This window comes from Perca flavescens, chromosome 20, assembly GCF_004354835.1.
Source record: "Perca flavescens isolate YP-PL-M2 chromosome 20, PFLA_1.0, whole genome shotgun sequence".
Lineage (NCBI taxonomy): Eukaryota > Metazoa > Chordata > Actinopteri > Perciformes > Percidae > Perca > Perca flavescens.
The window spans coordinates 10,494,336-10,507,979 of record NC_041350.1 but is presented as its reverse complement, the minus strand read 5'-3'; the positions used below and the strand labels follow the sequence as shown (position 1 = coordinate 10,507,979).

The 13,644-nt window shown below is 33.1% G+C and overlaps 1 non-coding gene across 1 annotated transcript; it reads right to left on the bottom strand.

Annotated features, from left to right (window-relative positions):
• Nucleotides 1-12,393: 12,393 nt before the first annotated feature.
• trnaa-agc (transfer RNA alanine (anticodon AGC)) lies at nt 12,394-12,466 on the bottom strand. The gene has a single exon. It is a non-coding gene; the product is annotated as a tRNA-Ala (tRNA).
• Nucleotides 12,467-13,644: the final 1,178 nt, after the last annotated feature.

Here is a 13,644-nt window from a genome sequence, read left to right as displayed (position 1 = left end):
TTTATCATATGAGGCGAGCCAGGTCATCTTGGTCTGATTAATGCCACTCTCCCTGTCCCTCGGCTTGTTGTCTCCGACCCAAAGCATGGTTTGACTCCAAACGCAGCGCTTGTGTTTTGAAGCGCATATGAATGGTGCAACCAAGCTGAAAGATGGTGCAGACAGAAGGAATTCAACTTGAACAACATACTACAGTAATTGGATTGTAAACATCATTTGCCTGTGATACACATACTGTCAAGTGGTCAATTTACTACCAAACAGATCCCCTTTAACCTCCCTTTAACAAGGCAAAGCAACAAACGCGTACTTTTTCTCTGGCAGCTTGTGACAGCAGTATACAGTTGAGTTAGTTTTCAGAGGTGTCAAAAGTATTCACATCCATTACTCAAGTAGAAGTATATATACTAGGGTTTGAAAAGACTTCTGTAGAAGTTGAAGTATCAACTCAAGCTTTTTACTTAAGTAAAAGTGTAAAGGTACTGGTTTCAAAACTACTTAAAGTATAAAAGTAAAAGTAAAGTAAGGGGGAAAAAATGCCATTAAGGACAAAAGCTTAGCCCGCCCCACAGGGGCCTATAGTGCACTACCCCACCTCCCCCCCAAAAAAGGAAGCACCTTGTTCAATTTTATTTATCTGTTCTGTATGTTCAAAAATATAAAACAATAAAAAGTTGATCTAAAAAAAAAAGGACATGAGAGAATGGCTTGTGTATTGCTAAGGCCTAAGGGTCAAAATTAAATGATTTATTAAAAATGTATTTTTCAGACAACGGCAGCTACAGTCTGGTGTTACAATCCTCGTTACAATCCTCTACAGTAAAATACAGACACACTTTTACACCGTTTAGCTGTCAGCATTTTAACTGTGTTTACTCCAGCTGCTAGCTAACGGTAGGCTAACGTTACCTGCTGTCGAGTGTAGTGTTAACTAGCGTCCCGTGCGGCGATGTTTCAGTTCCCTCTAACGTCCGTTTTCGGAGCATCAGAGAGAAGCGCAGGCATTTAAGTGGCACCTAATAAGGCACCGAAATCCGTGTTGCTATTCGGTCCGGTAGATAACGGTCGTTAAGGCACCGGTGCCGTATTAGCACCAGGTCTGTGCAGGTGCAATGGATCGCTTACAAACCAATATGGAATGGTATATACTTCTCATCCAACCACAATCAAATTCACTATATCCAGATGGCCCGATTTATCTGGGTAGGTTGTTTTTTGTGTGTTTTTTTAACGATGACAAGCCGGAATGAAAACAAGCCAAACTGAAATAGGAGTAACGAGGCTATTTTTTAAATGTAAGAAGTAGAAAGTACAGATAATTGCATGAAAATGTAAGGAGTAGAAGTAAAAAGTCTGCTGTAAAATAATTACTCCAGTAAAGTATAGATACCCAAAATGTCTACTTAAATAAGGTAACGAACTCTTTGTTACCTTATTTAAGTAGACATTTTGGCATTTGACACCTCTGTTAGTTTGAACATTAAAGTTCAACATTTTGTTAATTATGCATCCACTTTCCACTAGATAAGAAGATCATGTCAGTAGGCTGAAGAAAACTACAGCCAGCAGCCTGTTAACTTAGCTTAGCACAAAAACTAGTAACAGGGGGAACAGAGCTAGCCTTTCTAAAGGTTAGACAACTCTGCCTACTAGCACCTTTGAAGCTCAGAATCTTGTTTGTTTTAATTCAAACAAATAAAGGGTAAAAAAATGGGCTACAAATGGCTAAATCCCTAAGCTAACTGGGTGCTATAGCCTCATATTTGCCTCTTACTGGCACACAACGTTTTATCTGATTTTATCGCAGTGCATGGTGTGCACTTTTCTAGACAGCTAGCATCAGTATGCTAATGCCAAAATGTTGAGGGACATATGGCTGGGAATTATAAATATTGAATGAATGTTTGTTTTTTCAAAGTTTGCTATTTTTAGCATGTAACTTGTTAGCTGTGGCTAAAACCTTACACTCCCTCCCATACCATGGAGGTTCTAGAAGGCGCGGACCTCTCTTTTCGCCGGGACTTGGCTTGGACCCTGGAGTGCTGGTGCCATTCAACCAGGTGACTCTTTTTCTGTGTGCCAATCTGACGGCCACAATCTGCATTATAATGAAACATGCACAAGTTGAAGGAGCCAGTGGGATTACGTTTCACTAGAATTGTACTTTGTACGATTTCATGTGACAAATGAAATTGATTGATTGATCAGTGATACACTGAGACAGTGACCCACAGAGGTGCCCTGCACCTTGGATTTTCAAAGACCATAGCCTCTGTCTTAACCAGAAGTGTACCAGGCCCTCCAAAGCCAGCAAATCTTGAACCTCAGCTTATTCTTCAGTTTTATTTACAGCTGAAATGTCCACAAAGATTTTTTTTCACATGCAATTCAAAGATTTCACACACAATTCAAGCCTCAACTGGCTGTATCCAGATAAGAAGCCTTGGTAAAACCCCTCAGTCTACCAGCATTCATATTAAAACTATGACTCAGATGGCCCTCTGAGTCATTTATACTGCTCTTCTCAGCCTCAAATGACCTGAAACTCCAGACTCTAATTGGCATGCACGCCAATTTCTTATTAGCTGGCTTCTTTGTCTCCTTTGTTTTTGTGGTTAAGTTAAGAATTATGGTTCCCAGTGTAACCAATTACAGTCCAGAAAAACATGGAGCTCTTGCATCAGGAAAGGTCAAAAGTACATTGATGAACGCCATTATAGTGAATCTGAAGGGAAAAAAAGCGTTCAGTCTTGAACACTTTTATTTATTACTAGAGAAACTGTTACTGGGATGGGTGTTTTTTTCTCTCTTTATTTTCTAGCAGAAGTGTTATAAATAATCAGAACCAATGATAACATTAATGTCAAAACTTCTTTTCACAGCAACTTGCACCAGTTTTTCTTTGCTTTTATCTCATTTCAGTTCTGCTCAAACTCCTACCTTTGCATTAATTTAAAGTAAAAGACAGGATACGTGCCATTTAGTCTTATCAATTATCACTCCCACTCATAACCAGGGTTTGAATTAGAGCCATAGAGAAAATACCTCCTATGTATTGATTTACTAGTGAAAAAGCATTTAAAATGCAATGTCACCCAAAGAAAAGAGGAAAGAGATTAAAAACAGCTTTAATGTGATTTTCCAGTGGCTTTACAAAATGCATCAACAAACTGTTGTACAGCAAAAAGGGGGCTTTGTTGAACACCCTCTGCACATTCAATACAAAAGCAGTTTGGTTAGATCCAAACAAAGTATCTGGCCTTTCTGGGAACACAAATCATGCTTTAAATTTCCAATAAAAGGAGAATGTCTCATCTTGGCGAGGAGAGTCAAACTTCCCACAGTCCAAACAAACAGAAATTAGGACAAAAGAAGTCCAAGTTCTAACCACAATATAAATGTATGGAAGATGTTAGTTGAAACAATACCAAAAACCCCACTACAGAACTTTCCTCTGGTAGGATAACTACATAGCAACCACACAGATTAAAAAATTGTTTATTAAGTGTGTTAGAGAGAAGATGACATAAATGACACTACAGCCAACTGACACTAAACATTATTAAGAAACATAAAGCATTGTATTATACTGATAGAAATAAATTAGCTTGATGTGGTTTCGAGGCCAATAAGAAAGGTTTAAGGAAGTCTCTTTGTCTGAGGTAACTACAAGCAAATCTGCTGGTTGATTTACGTGTTGTGCCCTCTTGCGACACTCAATAAGTCAGTCAATCTAAAAGCCTTTTCCCTGATGGTAAAAGAACAGATTCATTACTGTCGGCAGTTGGCCCCTCCAACATATGAAGGTAGCCTTTGTTAATGTGGAAGTTATTCAGTCTCAAGACACTAGCCTTCAAATGGAGGAAAAACCTTGTCCAACCTCCACAGTCTGCAAGTTAAAGTGCTGTAAACCTAGCCAGCATTACTTGCTAGCCTCTGAGCCTCTTATGAATCAACACACTTGCATGACTTACATGATCACATCACATGCATTATTATTTGAGTGGCATTTCACAGACTATTTCTTGGCAATTAAATTCGTATTTTATTGCACTGGTGCAGCCACAAGTGAAATGCTACAGTAGTGGCAGCTTGTTAACTTCCAGACTAGTCTATATAGAAAAAATCTGTTGAATGAAGCCCTGTCTCCTAAAAATTATTTATTATTATTATGTATTGTGTCCCAGATTAAGTTTGTGCTTGATGAATCACAAAATACATTTCTAATCAAAGACTGTGAAAGTCTGCGAATGGAGGGATTGGTCAGGATATTTACCCGGGGAGACTGCTGTTTTGTCCCATGTGAAACCAAAAGTCGATGTTGACTTGTTTACGCTACTTACATAACGTATTTAACTTATGTACGTAACTTAAATGATATAACAAACATACTTAGTTTACCCCAACCATCATTTTTTTCTAAACCCAAGTAGTTTTGTTGCCTAAATTTAAACAAGTAGGTTTTTTTTAAACACAACTAATCATGTGTGCACATTACAGGAAAATGTGTTTAACTCGAAACATAATTGAGGATGCAGTTCTGTTGGATGGGAGTGTAACTTTTTAGGAGACAGGGTTGGTAGAATGTAGACGCATTGCTTTAGAAAAATATCCTACTTCAACTTATAGTAGGGATTAAAAAAAAACTAATAGCAAGAAATTTGATTTGATTTAATATTGGTGGTCTGTAGAGGTTGGGTCCTAATGTTTTTGTCAAAGACCTTTTCTCTGCTACATCGAGCGAAAATTTCTTTGTGCACAAGACATTTATTTAATTTACTGACCACATTCATGTTCCCCAAAGGACAAACCATTTCAACCTAGTCAAATTGACTTTTTACCTGTAAAATATAACATTTGGATGGAAAAGAGATAATATATATTAATAAAATACGAGTTTTACTTTTCTTTACTCCATGGTGAGTTTACCACTTGACTCAGTCTACAATGTTTAATGGCTTAGAGTGTTATCCTTCCTTAACATTTAAAACCTGTGGAGTTTCTGCTTCTGCAGGAGTGACATGCAAGGAGGAAAAACTTCTCCCTATGAAAATGTTTTGTGATGATGTCCATACATGTGTGTGTGGTGTGGAAGGGTAGGTTGTGCTGTACTGTATGCCATTAGGAGAGCTCACCATGTGGCAGCAGTTAGGAGAGTGAGTGTAGTTTCACTGGTGTCTAGAAATGGATATCCACCCTTCCCATCATCCTCTTTTTGGGCAAACACTTCACCGCTCCCTTTGGAACCAACAAAACCTCTGAACAATAGGTGCAGTGTACTCAGGACTGTCTCTGCAATGAGCACAGCGAGACTTTGCCAGTGTGTATCTCCTTTGTGCACATAGGAGTTACACCTTTCACGTGTGTGTTTGTGTGTGAAAATGACATCTATATGTTCATTTCTATATGTGAGCATGTTTGTTTTGTTGTGTGTGCAGACTGCACTATTTCTCAGAGAACTGAAGACACATTCTTTGAGCGGTGGGCGGCCCAGAGGAAGCAGAGGGGCTTTCAAATGCTATGACAAGGTCGCTGTTTAACTTGGAGAGCCTGACTGTTATTTCTGTGTAACCTGTGGCAAGCTGGCAACCCTCTCTGGAACGAACCAGGACCACTGGGAGGAAAACCAAGCAGAGGGAATGAATGGGAAGTTGGGGCGTAGAGATAGACACAGACAGAAAGAGAGGGAGACCTCACACAACAACACTTTTTAGAAGTTAACAGAAAAAAATAACCACACAGGGTGTTATAAAGAGGCCTAGAGTCATAACTGTCATGACTCCAAGAACAGTCCCATCCAACAGGCAGAAACACACACTCACTGAATGTTGGGTTTGTATTTGTGTGTGAAATTGTGTCTCCATGAATGTGTTTCTGTGTATGTGTGCAAATACATGCACATAAAAGGACTGTGTGTGTGTGTGTGTGTGTGTGTGTGTGTGTTTGTGTGTGTGTCGGTGGGTGGGTGGGTGTGTGTGTCATTTACCCTAAAGCAACTACACTTGTATTAATATGAGCCAACATCCATGTTGTACTCTGCACACAGTGTTAAACCCTTTCACACGGTAAAGTGTTGGGCTTTGGGTACATTTTGAATTAGATGTGCAGCTCTGCACACATACACACACACACACACACACACACACACACACACACACACACACACACACACACACACATCCATGTATGTAAAAAAAAAAATATATATATATATAGTAAATTGTAAAAAGTATATCATAAAAATATCATACTAAATATGTTATGAAAAGTCACAGTATAGTATGGCATGAAAATGTTATAGCATAGTTGTGATGGTTTGGACATTTCTGTTGCCTGTTGTTATTTTGTTATTTTCCTGTTTTATATATTCTCTGGTTTTGTATATTCCTGTTGTGTATATTTCTGTTCTCTGATGTGTATATTTCTGTTCCTTATTCCCCTGTTCATTGTGTGTTTCTGTTTATCCTGTTTTAACTGTGTATTCTTGTTTGTATTGTGTATTCCTGTTCGTTGGTGATTATTTCTGGTTCCTGTTTTATTTTGATAGTCTGGTTTTCTGTCTTGTCTCGTCTAGTTTTACTTCCTGTGTTTTCCCGCCTGTGTGATTGTCTAATGTGCTCCACCTGTTCCCCAGCCCTGGTGTCACCTATCCTGTGTTTGCTCGTTACCTAGTTTATTTAGCCCCTGTGTTTCCCTTTGTGGCTTGTCAGATCGTTTTGAATCTGTGCCCTGTTACTTTTGTGTCCTGGTCCATTCCACGTGCTGTAGCCTGTTGCCTTTTTTTTATTTCTCCCTGTGTCTTTGTGAGTTTTCCCTCTGAGTTTTTCAGGGTACCTTTCCAGTCTCTGTATTGCCATTTTTTTATTATTAAATCCTCAAGCTCAAACCATCTCCTGCCTGCCTGCCTCTCCCTGCATTTGGGTCCACTATCCCCTGCTCCTCATCACAATAGTATGTCATAAAAAGTCTTTAAAAGTAATAACATAGTATGTCACAACACGTCATAAAAACGTCGTAGTATATATAATTTGTCATAAAAAAGTCATAAACCGTAATATAGTATGTCACAAACTTCATAAAAAGACATAGTATAGTATGTCATAAAAATTCAAAAAGTAATAATATAGAATGTCATAAACCATCATAAAAGTCATGGTGTAGTATGACATGTAAAAATCATAGTATAAAAAGTAATGATGAAGTATCTAATGAATAGTCAAAATATTGGGACGGCCTCTAATTCACCCAGTGCTGTGTGTCATCCCCTCTCTTATTTTCCTCCCTTTCCTGTCTATCCACTGTCATTATCAAATAAAGGGAAAAGCCCCAAAACATCGTAGTATAGTATGTAATAAAAGTCATACTATAGTATGCCATGAAAAAGCATAAAAGAGTCACAGTAAAGTATGTTATAAAAGGGATAAAAAAATCATAGTATAGAATATTGAAAAAAGCTATACTATAGCATGTCGAAAAACGTGATTAAAAAAGCCATAGTACAGTATGTTGAAAACAGTCATTGTATATTATGTCGAAAAAAGTAATAAAAAAGTCATAGTATAGTATGTTGAATAATATAGTATAGTATGTCAATAAAGTGATAAAAAAGTCATAGTACAGTATGTTGAAAAAAGTAATTGTATTTTATGTCGAAAAGTAATAAAAAGTTGTATTATAGTCAGTAAAAAATGTGATAAAAAGTCTTTATATAGTAGGTCGATGAAAGTGATAAAAAGTCATAGTATAGTATGTTGAAAAAAGTCAGTATAGTATGTTGAAAAAAGCCACAAAAATGTCATGGTATAGTAAATAAAAAAAGTGATTAAAAAATTCATAGTATAGTCTGTCGAAAGAAAGTCTAAAAAGTCATAGCATGGTATGGTGAAAATGTAATAAAAAGTCATAGTATAGTATGTCGAAAAAAAGTCATAAAAAGTCATAATATAGTATGTCGAAAAAAGTCAGTGTATGATGTCGAAAAAATAAAAAAGTCATAGTATTGTATGTCAAAAAAGTGATAAAGTCTTAGTGTATAATGTGTCAAAAGTCATAGTATAGTATGTGTAAAAAAGTCAATAAAAAGTCATAGTCAATTCGTATGTCGAAATATAGTCATAAAAAGCTATAGATTAGTAAGTCGAAACAATTCTTACAAAAAGTCAGTATAGTAAGTCAAAAAAAGCCATAAAGGAGTCATAGTATAGTATGTTGTAAAAGTCAAGAAAAGTCACAGTATCGTATGTCAAAAGTAGTCTTAGTATAGTATAATAGTATAGTATAATAATATAGTATGTGTAAAAAAAAAGCAATAAAAGTCTCAATGAAGTCATAGTATAGTCTGTCGAAAAAAAGCCTATAAGGTCATAGTATAGTATGTTGGAATAATAATAAAAAGTAATAGTATAGTATGTAGAAAAAAGTCTTAAAGAAATCATACTATAGTTTGTTGAAAAAAGTCATCAAAGAGTCATAGTATAAATGTCGAAAAAATCTAAAAAAGTCATAGTATAGTATGTTGAAAAACGTGATAAAAAGTCTTAGTGTATAATGTTGAAAAAAATGATAAAAAGTCACTGTATAATGTGTCGAAAAAAGTCTTAGTATAGTATCTGTAAATGTCATAGTATAGTATGTCGAAATATAGTCATAAAAAGCTATAGATTAGTAAGTCAGTATACTAAGTCAAAAAAAGCCATAAAGTCATAGTATAGTCTGTCGAAAAGTACTTCGAAAACAAGTCATAGTATATATATATATATATATATATATATAAAACATTATAAAAAATCACAGTACAATATGTCGAACAAAGTCATAGAATAGTATGTCAAAAAAAATCTTAAAAAAGTCATAAAAAAGTCATAGTATAAATGTCAAAAATATCTAAATAGTCATAGTATAGTATGTTGAAAAACGTGATTAAAAAAGTCTTAGTGTATAATTTTGAAAAAAATTATAAAAAGTCAGTATAATGTGTCGAAAAAAGTCTTAGTATAGTATCTGTAAAAAAGGCAATAAAAGTCATAGTATAGTATGTCGAAATATAGTCATAAAAAGCTATAGAATAGTAAGTCGAAAAAAATCTTACAAAAAGTCAGTATACTAAGTCAAAAAAAGCCATAAAGGAGTCATAGTATAGTATGTTGCAAAAGTCATAAAAAGTTACAGTATAGTTTATCGAAAGTAGTCTTATAGTATGTGTAAAAAAAAAAAAAAAAAATGTCATAGTATAGTTGGAATAATAATAAAAAGTCATAATATAGTACAGTATGTCGAAAAAAGTCTTAAAAAAGTCAAAGAATAGTATGTTGAAAAAAAGTCATAAAAGGCTATAGTATAGTATGTTGAAAGAGTCTTAAAATGTCATAGCATAGTACTTCCAAAAAAAGTCATAAAAAAGACATAATGTATAATGTTGAAAAATAAAAAAGTCATAGTATAGTATGTCGAAAAAAGTCCTAAAAAGTCATAGTATATTAGGTCGAAATATAGTCATAAAAAGTTATAGTATAGTAAGTAAAAAAAAAACATAAAGGAGTATAGTATGTTTCAAAAGTCATAAAAAGTCATAGTACTGTATGTTGAATAAAGTATAGTATGTGGAAAGAAGTCATAGTATTGTATGTGGAAAACTTCTATAGAATAGTTTCGACATTGTATTAAGTATCTCCGAACACCAATCTCTTGTTGACGTAAACCACTCCCAACATGTGGTTGTCTAGCAACTAACGCATAGTTGCAGGATTTAGTTTAATTGGGTTCACAAGTCAAAATCAGAGAAGATTCCAAAGTTCTCTGGAGAATGCAGGTATCGATCCTGCTACCTCTCACATGCTAAACGAGCGCGCTACCAGTTCAGCTAATTCCCCTTTAAAAGGGATGGATTTAATGTCATGAAGGTCATAGTATAGATTGTTGAAAAAAAAGTCAATGTGTTATAGTGTTAGGAATATTGAAAAATGTCATAGTTTAGTATGTTGAAAAAAGTCTTAAATAATATTGTATATATTATGTCGAAAAACATCAATGAAAATTCATAGTATAGTTGTCTAAAAAAGTGATAACAAAGCCATAGTATAGTATGTGTAAAAGATAAAAGCAATAAAAATCATAGTATGGTATGTCGAAGAAAAATGATAAAAAGTCATAGTATAGTATGTGTAAAAAAGTCAACAAAAGTCATAGTATAGTATGTGTAAAAAATAAATGCAATAAAAATCATAGTATGGTATGTAAAAAAAAGTCTTAAAAAACGTCATAGAATAGTATGTTGAAAAAAAGTCATAAAAAGTATAGTATGTGTAAAAAAAGTCAAAAGTCATAGTGAGTCATACTATAATATGTCGAAAAAAGTGTTAAAATAAAGTCATAAATAGTTATAGCATAGTATGCCGAAAAAAGTCTTAAAAAAGTCATAGTATAGTATGTCGAAATAAAGTCATAAAAAGTCATAATATAGTATGTCGGAAAATGTCAATAAAAGTCATAGTATAGTATGTGTAAAAAAAGTCAAAAGTCATAGTGAGTCATAGTATAGTATGTTGAAATAAAGTCATAAAAAGTCATAGTATAGTATGTGTAAAAAAAGTCAATAAAAGTCATAGTATAGTATGTCGAAAAAAGTCTTAAAAAGTCAAAGTATAGTATGTCGAAATAAAGTCATAAAAAGTCATAGTATAGTATGTCGAGAAAACGTCATAGTATAGAATGTCAAAAAAAACAAAAAAGTCATAGGATATAATGTCGGAAAAATGTGATGAAAAAGTCATCGTATGTAAAAAAAGTCTTAAAAAAAGTCATAGAATAGTATGTTGAAAAAAGTCATAAATATCATAGTATAGTATGTCGAAAAAAGTCTTAAAAAAGTCATAGTATAGTATGTTGAAATAAAGCCATAAAAAGTCATAGTATAGTATGTTGGGAAAAAGTCAATAAAAGTCATAGTATAGTATGTGTAAAAAAAGTCTATAAAAGTCATAGTATAGTATGTCGAAAAAATTCTTAAAAAGTCATAGTATAGTATGTTGGGAAACGTCATAGTATAGTATGTGTAAAAAAAGTCAATAAAAGTCATAGTATAGTATGTCAAAAAAAGTCTTAAAAAGTCATAGTATAGTATGTCGGGAAAACGTCATAGTATAGTATGTGTAAAAAAAGTCAAAAGTCATAGTAAGTCATAGTATAGTATGTCATAGTAAGTCATAGTAGAGTATGTCGAAAAAAGTCTTAAAAATGTTATAGTATAGTATGTCGAAATAGTCATAAAAAGTCATAGTATAGTATGTCGGGAAAACGTCATAGTATAGTATGTGTAAAAAAAGTCAAAAGTCATAGTATAGAATGTTGAAATAAATTCATAAAAAGTCATAGTATAGTATGTCGAAAAATGTCAATAAAAGTCTAAGTGTAGTATTTCGAAAAAAGTCTTAAAAAGTCATAGTATAGTATGTCGAAATAAAGTCATAAAAAGTCATAGTATAGTATGTGTAAAAAAAGTCAAAAAAAGCCATAGTATAGTATGTGTAAAAAAAAAGTCAATAAAAGTCATACTATAGTATGTCAAAAAAATTCTTAAAAAGTCATAGTATAGTATGTCGGGAAAACGTCATAGGATAGTATGTGAAAAAAAAGTCAAAAGTCATAGTAAGTCATAGTATAGTATGTCATAGTAAGTCATAGTATAGTATGTCAAAAAAAGTCTTAAAAAAGTCATAGCATAGTATGTCGGGAAAACGTCATAGTATAGATGTGTAAAAAAAGTCAAAAGTCATAGTATAGAATGTTGAAATAAAGTAAATAAAAGTCATAGTATAGTATGTCGAAAAATGTCATAGTATAGTATGTGTAAAAAAAGTCAAAAGTCATAGTATAGAATGTTGAAATAAAGTCAATAAAAGTCATAGTATAGTATGTCGAAAAATGTCAATAAAAGTCATAGTATAGTATGTCAAAAAAAGTCTTAAAAAAGTCATAGTATAGTATGTTGAAATAAAGTCATAAAAAGTCAGAGTATAGTAAGTCGAAATATAGTCATAAAAAGTTATAGTATAGTAAGTCGAAAAAAAGTCTTAAAAAAAGTCACTATAGTAAGTCAAATAAAAACAAAGTAGTCATAGTATAGTATGTTTCAAAAGTCATAAAAAGTCATAGTAATGTATGTTGAAAAAAGTCATATAAAAGCAATAGTGTAGTATGACAAAAAAAACCATAGTATGTTGAAAGAAGTCATAGTATTGTATGTGGAAAACTTTTATAGAATAGTTTCAACATTGTATTAAGTACCTCCAAACAACAATCTCTTGTTGATGTAAACCACTCCCAACATGTGGTTGTCTAGCAACTAACGCATAGTTGCAGGATTTAGTTAATTGGGTCACAAGTTCTAAAGTCCTCTGGAGAATGCAGGTATTGATCCTGCTACCTCTCGCATGCTAAGCGAGTGCTCTACCATTTGAGCTAATTCCTCTTTGAAAAGTTTGGATTTAATGTCATGAAGGTCATAGTATAGATTGTTGAAAAAAGTCAATGCGTTATAGTGTATGTTGAAAAATGTCATAGTTTAGTATGTCGAAAAAAGTCTTAAAAAGTATTGTATATACTATGTCGAAAAACATCAATAAAAATTCATAGTATAGTTGTCTAAAAAAGGGATAAAAAAGCCATAGTATAGTATGTCGAAGAAAAATGATAAAAAGTCATAATATAGTATGTGTAAAAAAGTCAACAAAAGTCACAGTATAGTATGTCGAAAGTAGTCTTAGTATAGTATGTGTAAAAAATAAAAGCAATAAAAATCATAGTATGGTATGTAAAAAAAAGTCTTAAAAAAGTCATAGAATAGTATGTTGAAAAAAGTCATAAAAAGTCATGGTATGGTATTGGAAAAAAAAGTCAAAAGTCATAGTAAGTCATAGTATAGTATGTCGAAAAAAGTCAACAGTCATAGTAAGTCATAGTATAGTATTTCGAAAAAAGTCTTAAAAAAGTCATAGTATGGTATGTCAAAATAAAGTCATAAAAAGTCATAGTATAGTATGTCCAAAAAAGTCTTAAAAAAGTCATAGTATAGTATGTCGAAATAAAGTCATAAAAACTCATAATATAGTATGTCGAAAAAAGTCTTAAAAAAGTCATAGTATAGTATGTCAAAAAAAGTCTTAAAAAAGTCATAGTATAGTATGTTGAAATAAAGTCATAAAAAGTCATAGTAATGTATGTTGAAAAAAGTCATATAAAAGCAATAGTGTAGTATGACAAAAAACCCATAGTATGTTGAAAGAAATCATAGTATTGTAGGTGGAAAACCTTTATAGAATAGTTTCAACATTGTATTAAGTACCTCCGAACAACAATCTCTTGTTGACGTAATCGAACTTGTTGACGTAAAACAAACATGTGGTTGTCTAGCGACTAACGCATAGTTGCAGGATTTAGTTAATTGGGTTCACAAGTCAAAATCAGAGAAGATTCTAAAGTCCTCTGGAGAATGCAGGTATCGATCCTGCTACCTCTCACATGCTAAGCGAGCGCTCTACCATTTGCGCTAATTCCCCTTTGAAAGGTTTGGATTTAATGTCATGAAGGTCATAGTATAGATTGTTGAAAAAAGTCAAGGCGTTATAGTGTAATATGTTGAAAAATGTC